The 11,195-nt window shown below is 48.2% G+C and overlaps 1 protein-coding gene across 2 annotated transcripts in view; it reads right to left on the bottom strand.

Moving 5' to 3' along the window:
* The window catches only part of col8a2 (collagen, type VIII, alpha 2), an 82,720-nt gene extending 72,112 nt beyond the window's left edge, over positions 1–10,608 (bottom strand). For both annotated transcript variants that reach the window (XR_013965610.1, XM_080786923.1), the window contains exon 1: positions 9,502–10,608. The gene's annotated coding sequence lies outside the window, so the exon portion shown is untranslated. The remainder of the gene's footprint in view (positions 1–9,501) is intronic.
* Positions 10,609–11,195: the final 587 nt, after the last annotated feature.

The raw sequence follows: 11,195 nt of genomic DNA, 5'->3' as shown, positions 1-11,195 counted from the left end.
GCACACAACAACAAGTTGAAAGTGGTTTAGTCTGTCTGTAACAGCAACAATATACACGTGTGCATGCATGTAGCCTACAGTACATGCCCTGTAGGCCTAACTGAATTTGTGTTTCAGTTTGCGTAGCGGTATGTGGATGCGTGTGCGTTTGTGTGTGCATGCGTGCATGTGTGGCAGAGTTAAAGTGGTTATACCACTTTGTGTGGTGTGTGTGTGTGTGTGTGTGTGTGTGTGTGTGTGTGTGTGCGTGCGTGTGTGTGTGTGCGTGCTCATGCAGGGTTCCTGGGAAGGTAAAGGAATAGGTGGGAGTTTGCTTTTCCTGGGCAGTGCAGTGTTGTCGTTCTGGCGGAGTTCGCTATTCCTTGAGAATGAGTGGCATTCTCCTTCATTTCCTGTGAGCACAGTGCAAATCTGAGACTGATAGAAACACATCTGCTCTCTCTCTCTCTCTCTCGCACACGCACGCACACACAGAAGACACATCATCAGGAAACTATGGCACACACGTACACGCAAGTGAGCACAGATGCATGGCAGTAAACAGTGATATACAGTAGTAACAGTATATATCCAATGGCAGTTTGACTACACAGAGCAGTCAAACTGTATGTGTGTTGTTTTTATTTAACCACTTAAACTCTACAGACTTTATCGTGCTCTACCGGAGGTCTACTGTACTTCCCTGCAGTGTTGATTTTGTCGACTAAAACTAAGACGAAAAATGTTTGTCGACTTTTCACAGAGGAAAACTAAATGGAAACTAAATGAAAACTAAGCTATGATGACTAAAACTAAGACAAAATATATTGACAATTTCGTCAACAAATAAAAACTAGGCTAAAATGTTAGGAAGGGACTAGTGGACAAGAGATCCAGTATAAGTCATTTTACAATAGAGCACTGAACTCCTGACGTCACTGTCAGTAGAGGACGCCAGTCCACAGGTTCGTGTACTTTTTATTTGCATTGAAATCGCCATAGGGGGATTTTAGATCTCTTCATATAAGAACGGTGTTTGAAAAATAAACCGATCATCCCGGCTTTTTCACTCATATGGATATGAAGCATCGACTGAAGGTGGAAATGTACACAATAAGCGTTAGAAACGAGTCAAACAACCCAGAGACTACATTTCCGGGTAGGCGGTGGTTGCAGCTGCCCGTTGTACAACAGAAATTGACATGTTAATTAAGTTCTTTTTTATTTATTTGTATTGATATTTAATGTTTCGTGGTTAGTACGAGTCGAGTCACTGCCAGCTGAGCCAACGAGGAATCTCAGGAACACCATGTGTTGACAGCTGGGCGTGACGTATATTAGCAGAGACATTTAATATGTAGTTTCAAGGCTTTTGCGGCAAAAGTAATTCCATTTTCTCCAAAAACTGGCTGTATCAAATATGAATGGACATCATTAACAGCCACCCCCATGACAGAAAGGACGGGATGATTGCTTTATCTTTCAAACACAGTTCTTATATGAAGCGACCTAAAATCGCCCTATGGTGATTTTCAATGCAAATAAAAAAATACATGAAACTGTGTACTGGTCAGACTTAGTTGCACGCTGAAAATAGCCGATCTACAAGCTCACAAGGTGTCGCGCTGCGACGCCATTACGACGGCATCAAGGCCCACCAAAATAAATTTCAGTCGACTAAATCAACTGTAGATTTAGTCAACTAAAATATTATATTTAGTCGACTAAAACTAGACTAACACTAAAACATTCCAGGTGACTAAAATGTGACTAAAACTAAATGAAAACTATTCAAGAGACTATGACTAAAACTAAAAGCTAAATTTGCTGCCAAAAACAACACTGATTCCCTATTTTATTGCTCTACAACGCAATGCGACAAATTCAGAGTAGGTTGCCAATGCGATCTACTCTGTCGCATTGCGTTGTGAACTTACATACCGGCTATTTTCACCTGTTCATGTATAGGCTGTATTCAAACGGCGGCGATGTTGGCATTTTGCATTGAAAAGGCAGGGTGGCAACAGGGTGGCATTTCATTAACTTAATGACAAGATGGGCTCCGTGTGAATATGGTGAATAATATCATCCAATTGTTCGCGTATTTATTATGACATGCCCACAGAATACAGGCTGCTACGTAGGTGTACATGGTTAACAGACTAGACCCTAGAGAAAAATGGAGCCGTGATTTCTGAGAGGCGCTAGCACCTCCTACAAATGGTAAATGGTGCATTTATATAGCTTAAAGGCGCTTTACAAAGATTGTGCATTACATTCACCCATTCACACACACATTCATACACCGATTGCGGCAGAAGCCATGCAAGGTACCAACCAGCACATCGGGAGCAATTTGGGGTTCAGTGTCTTGCCCAAGGACACTTCGACATGTAGACAGGTGGAGCCGGGATTCGAACCGCCGACCCATGGATCATTGGACGACCTGCTCTACCTCCTGAGCCACAGCCGCCCTACACGGTTTAGGTCTTTAGTTCAATGTTTGTTTTGTAAACGCATTGACAATGGGCCGATTCATACTCCTATTTTACCTCTGTTTCGGCGCTGTAGTGCCAAAATGATTTTCAGTAGCACCGAAGAGACTTTAGGACGGTACCCCCCCCCCCCCCCCCCGAACCTCAAATGACGTCACATTGTAGGCTCTACAGCGCGTTTTATTCTGAGTATGAATCGGCCCAATGAAGGAAAAATTCACATCATAATTTGTCATTTATGTCATATTGTCTCTTTATTGTTAATGGCGTTTAATGATTGTGTTTGCACCGTTTGTTTTGCATCACCATTAAATCACCTAATCAACATGAGTTGTGAGCTTGTAGATCTGCTATTTTCGCATTTTTTGTCCAAAAGTGCCCTCTTACAGGATTCCAGCCCCTGCCTCTCTAACACTCTCTGCACGTCCCTGGGCCTTTCCTTGTAACAGAGTATTTTCATATTGTGGCATTGATACTTTTACTACATCAGAGTACTAATCCACCATGCTGAGCTGTAGCGCAGTCACTGTGCCAGGACTGTGAATGTCTGCTCTGCCCAGCATCGCAGAGTCAGAGGTGACATGTATGCTTAAGCCAAACCGCTATGCGAGCTGTGATGATCAGAGAGGTGAGCCGAGAAACCAAAGCAAAGTGAGTGTTGAAGCACACATGAGGGGCTTCGAATGCCACAGAGATGTTTATTTACTGTGCAGTAAGCCGGAGGTTTTTTCATGCATTGGTTACCATAATTATTTACTCAAGGATATGCAAACAGACAAAGCAAAACAGCATCTCACCCACAACGAAAAACATTCGGATTTGAGGTTATGTGCCAGCGTGCGTGCATGCTTGCATGCTTGCCTGCTTGCGGGGGGGGGGGGAGGTGTGTCCACATGGGATTAGCTTTGACTGTGAGTAAATATTCATTATTACAGTATGTTTGAGTGAATTGGTCCTGACAGCATGAATGCTTGATGTTCTGCCCTCTTGTGGAGACAGTGTGCACATCCTACTACAACCAGAGATCACAAATAACTCTCCCTCTGCGGTTCCCAACCTTTTCTGGAACAGGGCCCACTTGGAAAAGTGTTCGTGGCCCTCCAATCTGAACAAGTGGTTAAGAGGGTAACATTCTCAGAGCATGCATATTTTAGTGATCAATCAATCGACGGTGTTCCGGCTGGGATCAATGGAACTAACTTGTATACTTTAAATCCCTATTGATCAGTATCATCACAATGAATGAAAACACCTTTATATTTTTTACATCATATTTTTTATGATGATTGATATTATATTAGCATAAAAAATATCTTACTGTTTAGCCAATTATTTGGGGGGGCGCACTTGCAATATCCCGATGGTCCACCGGAGGACGCTGGCTGCGCTGTATACCTGGCACTCTCTCCCCAGTGGACAACAGAAGCGTGTTCTCGCTCTTGTTCCAGTGGCTGTGCCTGCATTAAGGGTCAGGGCCCTCTCTGGTCAGGGCCCTCTCTAGTCAGGGCCCTCTCATTAAGGGTCAGGGCCCTCTCTGGTCAGGGCCCTCTCATTAAGGGTCAGGGCCCTCTCTGGTCAGGGCCCTCTCATTAAGGGTCAGGGCCCTCTCTGGTCAGGGCCCTCTCATTAAGGGTCAGGGCCCTCTCTGGTCAGGGCCCACTCATTAAGGGTCAACTCAGGGCCCTCTCATTAAGGGTCAGGACCCTCTCTGGTCAGGGCCCTCTCATTAAGGGTCAACTCAGGGCCCTCTCTGGTCAGGGCCCTCTCATTAAGGGTCAGGGCCCTCTCTGGTCAGGGCCCTCTCATTAAGGGTCAGGACCCTCTCTGGTCAGGGCCCACTCATTAAGGGTCAACTCAGGGCCCTCTCATTAAGGGTCAGGACCCTCTCTGGTCAGGGCCCACTCATTAAGGGTCAACTCAGGGCCCTCTCTGGTCAGGGCCCTCTCATTAAGGGTCAGGGCCCTCTCTGGTCAGGGCCCTCTCATTAAGGGTCAACTCAGGGCCCTCTCTGGTCAGGGCCCTCTCATTAAGGGTCAACTCAGGGCCCTCTCTGGTCAGGGCCCTCTCATTAAGGGTCAACTCAGGGCCCTCTCTGATCAGGGCCCTCTCATTAAGGGTCAACTCAGGGCCCTCTCTGGTCAGGGCCCTCTCATTAAGGGTCAACTCAGGGCCCTCTCTGGTCAGGGCCCTCTCATTAAGGGTCAGGGCCCTCTCTGGTCAGGGCCCTCTCATTAAGGGTCAGGGCCCTCTCTGGTCAGGGCCCTCTCATTAAGGGTCAGGGCCCTCTCTGGTCAGGGCCCACTCATTAAGGGTCAACTCAGGGCCCTCTCATTAAGGGTCAGGACCCTCTCTGGTCAGGGCCCTCTCATTAAGGGTCAACTCAGGGCCCTCTCTGGTCAGGGCCCTCTCATTAAGGGTCAGGGCCCTCTCTGGTCAGGGCCCACTCATTAAGGGTCAACTCAGGGCCCTCTCATTAAGGGTCAGGACCCTCTCTGGTCAGGGCCCACTCATTAAGGGTCAACTCAGGGCCCTCTCTGGTCAGGGCCCTCTCATTAAGGGTCAGGGCCCTCTCTGGTCAGGGCCCTCTCATTAAGGGTCAACTCAGGGCCCTCTCATTAAGGGTCAGGACCCTCTCTGGTCAGGGCCCTCTCATTAAGGGTCAGGGCCCTCTCTGGTCAGGGCCCTCTCATTAAGGGTCAGGGCCCTCTCTGGTCAGGGCCCTCTCATTAAGGGTCAGGGCCCTCTCTGGTCAGGGCCCTCTCATTAAGGGTCAGGGCCCTCTCTGGTCAGGGCCCTCTCATTAAGGGTCAGGGCCCTCTCATTAAGGGTCAGGGCCATCTCTGGTCAGGGCCCTCTCATTAAGGGTCAGGGCCCTCTCTTATTCCAACCAGTGGTCTGAACTCGTGTAAGGCTCGACCCGGCTGCTGGCGTGTCCAACGTTTCCCACATGCTCCACTGATCGTTAGCACGCCTCCTCCCGGCCTCCTGCACCTCTCTGACGGAGCATGTGTAACAGATTTTCACATCGTGCTCCCTCCCCCCCACCTCTCTCTCTCTCTCTCTCTCTCTCTCTCTCCCCACAGACAAGACAAAGTGCCACCCAGGGAAATGGATGCACGGCAGGCACGGCCATCAGCGCCTGCAACAAAAGGGAGACATCCACCATGCATACGATGCCTTAAATCTAGATGCTGACAGCCGCCCATGGGGAGCCCTTCTTTTAACTTGACTTTGTAACTTTCTCAGGTCACTTCCCAGTGATTGAAAAGCAGCCAGAGTCATGTCGGGTCTGTTTAGGCCGGGGTGGGGAGCACACTTGTTCGGGTTCCTGTTAAAGGACCACTTCACCACTTTTCAACCTATCTTCATATAATATGTCCTCACCAATAATCATGATAAAATGGCACGATTCTTTTCTACTCAGTCTGTGTATCACAGGAGGGCTGTGGGCAGTTTAGAAACCGTCTTCCAGTGACATCATCATTAGGCAGATTTCTTTTTTACTAAAATGTTTAGATTTTCATTATCGTGAGAACGATGGCTTCCATGTTCGCAACTTTTCAGGACTAGAAACACTGCAGTTTCTATTAGCTTGTATCCCCATCGTTGATGTCACCACAGCCCTCCTATGAGAAAAAAATTGCGCCATTTTTTCATGATTATTAGTGAGGACCTATTATAGATAGGTTGAAAAGTGGTGAAGTGGTCCTTTAACATGGGAAAGTCTCTACAAAGAAAAGACAAAAAGAAAAAAATGCAATAGAAGAGCAATTGTTGTTTTCAAAGTCACCTCTGAGCAGTCGCAACTTCAACACGTTGCGGCCTATAAAGCAACTTCAGTGGCGCTCTAGTGGCACACAGAGCCACACAGCAGGCGGTTTGGCAAGAGGGCAGGGGGCGGTAGTGTGACTGTTGTATGGGCACATTCGGTCACACTCCGGGTTTTATATCAGCGGGCCGATTAGGCAAGCCGTGGATGGATTGGTTCGAGCCTGTCAGTCGCAGTTAAGTAATGAAGAGTACATGCACACATACAGGTGCACGCACGCACGTACGCACGCACGCACGCACGCACGCACATATATACCACACATCTGATATATATACCACACATCTGAAAGTTCAGAGATAATACCAAAACGTTGGCACAGGGTTGGCAGGGTAAGTTAGCCGAGCGGCGTGTGCCAGTGCCCGTGCCCGGGCAGAGAAATATGACCTCTGCGGTGCCAGGAAAGGGGTGAACAACGTCTGGAAGGAAAACATAAATCTGCTGACCTGTGGGTGCTTCAGCAGACATAGCTGCCAAGACAACCCATTTGAGAAGTTGAATGGAAACTACACTGCCTGACTGATTCATATTTTGGTTCATTTAAATGTGTGTATGAATGTATGGTAAATAACTCTCCCCATTAACAGGATTCAAAGTAAATCATTTAAGGTGCAGCTTAAATACAAATTAGTATTTTTATTGTATGTATATTGTATGTAAATTGATGTAAACTGTTCTGATCGATTTTTTATTGTATTCTTTAGCTATAGGTATCTGTAATAATGACAAAATCCATGCAAGAATGGGCGTGTGATTATTTTAAGCCGTCAGTAACTATCGGGAAGCATCAGCTGTTTTTGCCTTGTTTTTTGGAATCTTCCTCAGTTAAAAAAGAAAAGAAAAAGAAAAAAAAACATTTGTCAGGCTTTGATGGAAACCAGTGTATCTCTACAAGAAGCCCTGCATGTGTGCTGTGTCCGTAGATACATATTTCCATTGACCACACGAACCCCAGCATGCATCCATATTCTGGCCATGTAATCATTCAAATGAACAAATAGCAAAGACAGGTGAACAAGCAGCTCACAGCACGTCGCATTGCGATGCGTTGATAGCTTATCGTCAGTGAAGAGAGACAAATGACTGGGCCGAGGACAGACCCCAGGGGGGACTCCGGGCAGCAAAGTACAGTGGAGTTTAATAAGTGGCTATGAAGATGGCAGCACACTGCTTACAACCAGTTTACTTCTGAGGGCACGTATGGTGCCCTTTTGCACCCAAGTGTGAGTTCACACAAGTGCACAGTAGAGTCATACACCCACTCCCCAAGGACCTAATGTAGGAGATTGCGTAACACACTTCAATATCAACTGTACAAGATATGTATTAGTTACATACCATAGTGCGTTTGTACGTGCATGCGTGTCATGTGCACACACAAACGGCATCTCTGTCTCTCACGCGCGCGTACACTTCCAGTCAGCCTCCTGTGCCGTAGGCCAGTGAAAGAGCAGGATGCTGCCAAGCATTTTTGGACTCCAGAGCTCCACAGTCTGCCGTCTTTTCCAGACTCTCTCTTCACTCCCCTCTCTGTTTCTCTGTCTCTCCCTCTCTCCGTCCTCTCTCCCTAGCTTTCTCCTTTCCCCTTAAGAGATTGCTGCTGATGCACTGAAGCACGTGATGGGGGCAAAAAAAACTATATTTATCGCTTTAACAAAAGTGTCTGTGGTTGTGTTCCTTGTCATGTTTTCTCCTTCCGACACAGTGAACTTCTGAAAGTGTTATAAAATTGACCTCTGAGGACCTTCATTTTTGCTTTCATGAAGTTAAATTAATAATGAGGATTTTACTGTGCACTAATTTGACCCCCCCCCCCCCCCCCCCTCCTCTCTCTCGTTTGTCACGTTGCATACCTGAAGATCCAGGGTCATGAATATTCCTTCGCTCTCTGTTTGCGATGGAGGGATGTCGTTACAAAGGAATGCAGTCTTGCATGCCAGAGCAGTGCAGTGGATAGACAGATTGAAGCAATGGGGGGGTGGAGGTGGGTGGGGGTGGGGGGGGGGGGGGGGTAGGAGAGGAGAGGCTGAGGAGAGGAATAGACAAACTGGGGACAGGAGAGGAGGCGAGTGTGGCCATGTGGCCATTGCCACTATAATCCTTTCGTCACTGCATTCCACCACTGAAGGCAGAACATGAAATTACTAAACAGTCTCAAGTAAACAAAGGAGGATTGATCAAACGAGACAAAACACGTCGCAGCACACACTTCAGAGAGAGAGAGAGACAACATGAGAGGATGAGGGCGACTCTCATTTGTTTCAGAGACAAACCCAGACCAGTAACACACCCCAATGCACAACCACAACACGCCCCCTTCTGACCCCTCAATAAACTATATTTCTATATTTTGTACACGCACGCACGCACGCACGCACACACACACACACACACACACACACACACACACACACACACACACACACACACACACACACACACACACACACACACACACACACACACACACACACACACACACACACACACACACACACACACACACACACACACACAGGTTAGACTATACAGAGGATATTGAAAACTGTGCAGTGTGCAGACAGAGAGCAGGAAGAGGAAACCTTCTCTTGACTTTATTTTCAATTTATTTTAATCAATACCATATCTTGGCAATGCAGAGAGAGAGAGAGAGACAGAGAGAGAGAGAGAGAGAGAGAGAGAGAGAGAGAGAGAGAGAGAGAGAGAGAGAGAGAGAGAGAGAGAGAGAGAGGGGGGAGAGACAATCTTTACTATCATTCCAGACACACGGTCTTGCATTCTTGCACACACACAGTCTCACACAGATGAATATATTAATAAACCTTTCAAGGCTACAATTGACAGACAAATGGATGAAGGAACTGCATTGGCTCATTCTTAATCCAACCAACGGCCTGTAGGCTACACTGTGCTAGCCCAATTTAGCACTGAGGAGGAGAATTATGCAGGTCCCATGACTGAGATATTGCACTGTCGTCCCCCCCCCCCAACACCCCCCCCTTCCTTTCCTGTTCTCTCATACTGTTGCCTTTGGCCGCAGCGTGCAGCTCTCCCTGCCGCACACATGTTATGGAAGTAAGAAAAGCAAGGTAGGACAGACAGCGACACAGGGATGATGACAGGCAGCGAGGCATGGACGGACGGGTCAGGGGGACACAGGGATGATGACAGGATGGACGGACGGGTCAGAGGGCTTACCTTTCCCTCCTCGGTGCAGGGCTTGGAATGGAAGTGGTGCGGCACTAGAAGGTGTGAGCGTCAGGTGGATCTCTCGTCTATAGCCTCCCTTCCTTCCTTCAGCCACACATGTCTCCCAAGACACAATGCTGATGATTGCCTCAAAAGATTCACTGAACAGCGCAGCCAAAAAGAAAGAAAGTTACGTCAAAGTGTGGCGGGATGGGGTTGTAGAGTGCTCTCTTTGCAAAAGCCTCCGAACCTTGAGCCAGTCCGACGTTGCTCCCACGTGCAGGAGGATAACAAAACAAAAACAAAAACCAAAGCAAAAAAATAAGAAAAAAAGCTGCTGCAGCACAAACACCGGAATATTTTCTACCACTGCTGGAGTGAATTGTTCTCTCTTTCCTTTCTTTTCTATTTTTTTTTCTTTGCTTATTTTGCCTCTGGAAAAAATTTAGTCCATGTGCTTTTTAGCACGGTGAGATGGTTGGAAGAGAGGAGGGAGAAGAAAAAAGAAAGAAATTGAGAGGCAGAGAGAGAGAGAGAGGGGGGAGAGAGAGAGAGAGAGAGAGAGAGTGAGTCAGTGAGGAAGGGCAAAAAAAAAAGAAATCCTCTCTGTGCCGTCCTCGGTCTGTCCAGAAGAATGTGTTAGACGCACCTTCCCAATCTCCGCTCTCTCGCACTCCAGGGTGGAAAGTAAGAAGAGGGAAAGAGCTAGGCAGAGAGGGACAAGGGGGAGAGAGACACAGAGAGAGAAACAGAGAGAGAGAGAGAATCACAGCACAGTGAGACTCAAGAACTCAGTCAGTCAGTCCGTCCGTCCGTCCGTCCGTCAGATGGCCAGGCATGCAGGCAGGCAAGGTGGTATACAGTGAGCAAAGGGTTGCGGGTCCAAGCAGGCTGCTGTCCCACTCACTCGCAGGGCTTATAACCAAGGGGGGCTGTGGCACCTCGCTGCTCCGATCTCCCGCAAGGCTTACACACACGATGATCCCTCTCCCACTCACTGCAGGCTTATTTTGGGAAAGACAGACGGAATTGTTCACTGGGTTACCCTCCTCCTCGTACAAAAAGGCAAGTGTCCGTCGCTGGCTGCACCAAAGGTAGGAGGGGAGTGGAGCAGGATGGAGTGGGCTGGGTCGGGGTGGTTCTGTCTGCAGCAGCACCATAGAGAGGGGTGGGGTAGAGTTTCTCTTCTATTGCCCCTGTTCTGCCCCCTCCCTCCCTACAGTACATCCCTCCCTTCCTCAATGTCTCCCTCCTCCTCCCAAACACCCCCCATCCCACTCTCTCTCTCCTTCCTCAATGTCTCCCTCCTCCTCCCAAACACCCCCCATCCCACTCTCTCTCTCCTTCCTCAATGTCTCCCTCCTCCTCCCAAACACCCCCCATCCCACTCTCTCTCTCCTTCCTCAATGTCTCCCTCCTCCTCCCAAACACCCCCCATCCCACTCTCTCTCTCCTTCCTCAATGTCTCCCTCCTCCTCCTCCCAAACACCCCCCATCCCTCTCTCTCTCTCTCTCCTTCCTCAATGTCTCCCTCCTCCTCCTCCCAAACACCCCCCATCCCACTCTCTCTCTCTCTCTCTCTCCTTCCTCAATGTCTCCCTCCTCCTCCCAAACACCCCCCATCCCACTCTCTCTCTCCTTCCTCAATGTCTCCCTCCTCCTCCCAAACACCCCCATCCTCATCATCATTTATTTAACTCACG

This window comes from Protomyctophum bolini, assembly GCF_963924005.1.
Source record: "Protomyctophum bolini genome assembly, chromosome: 17".
Classification (NCBI taxonomy): domain Eukaryota; kingdom Metazoa; phylum Chordata; class Actinopteri; order Myctophiformes; family Myctophidae; genus Protomyctophum; species Protomyctophum bolini.
The sequence above is the reverse complement of the archived record's forward strand: the minus strand, read 5'-3'. Positions and strand labels throughout refer to the sequence as shown.